Here is a 1,094-nt window from a genome sequence, read left to right as displayed (position 1 = left end):
ATATATATATATATATATACGCACACACGATGGGTTTCTTTCAGTTTCTTATTTCTTTATTGCCCACAAGGGGCTAAACATAGAGGGGACAAACAAGGACAGACAAACGGATTAAGTCGATTACATCGACCCCAGTGCGTAACTGGTACTTAATTTATCAACCCCGAATGGATGAAAGGCAAAGTCGACCTCGGCGGAATTTGAACTCAGAACGTAACGGCAGACGAAATACCACTAAGCATTTCGCCCGGGGTGCTTACGTTTCTGCCAAATCGCCGCCTTCTTTCAGTTTCTGGCTACCAAATCCACACAAAGTTTTGGTTAGTCTTATGTTTGCTTTTATATAATCAAACAAAAGTTTTACAGCGGTTCTAGCCTTGCAAATCTGTGGAGAGTATAGTTTGTAAAGAAATCCCATGTGATACGGCCTTGCTTTAACTATGGCATCATGATATTCCACCGATGGCACCTAAATGCTGACATCAAACTTATGGCTGCATTTTACTCACTGGCGACGTGACGTATGAAAACAGTTGAAAATTAAGATCAGATGATTGAAGTAAATAAATGATTCATATTTAGCCATGTATGTCTGCTTCTGAAGGTTGTCTATGCGCGTCTGTGTTTGCGTGTGTTTATCACCCAACAACATGCTTAATCACGAAAAATATAAACACTAAACACAGTACATAAGGGCATAAAATTGTGATCCATAATGGCCGTCATTAATAGGTAGAAATACCTATTAATGCATTAAATGTTTGCAAATTTCATCCGAGGATTTATAAATTCTGTCCAAGGACATGAGAGACCTACAAGGGGTGGAGGTAGATGTCTTCAAAACAAAACCAGATCTCTTACTGTAAAGAGTTCAAGATGAACTAACTTCACATCAGGGAGTACAAATGAGGGATGGGGTGTCAAACTCCTTCATGCACTAAATGTCAAGTTCTAAAAAGAATTAGTGAAGTAAAAATTATGTAGCAACACCAAATGGCGCTGCTCCAGCATGGCCACAGCTCTTGAGCTAAAACTAGTTCAATTCATTATATATATATATATGTATATATATATATATATATATATATATATAT

This window comes from Octopus bimaculoides, chromosome 24 (assembly GCF_001194135.2).
Source record: "Octopus bimaculoides isolate UCB-OBI-ISO-001 chromosome 24, ASM119413v2, whole genome shotgun sequence".
NCBI classification, from domain to species: domain Eukaryota; kingdom Metazoa; phylum Mollusca; class Cephalopoda; order Octopoda; family Octopodidae; genus Octopus; species Octopus bimaculoides.
Note: the sequence above shows the minus strand (reverse complement) of the source record.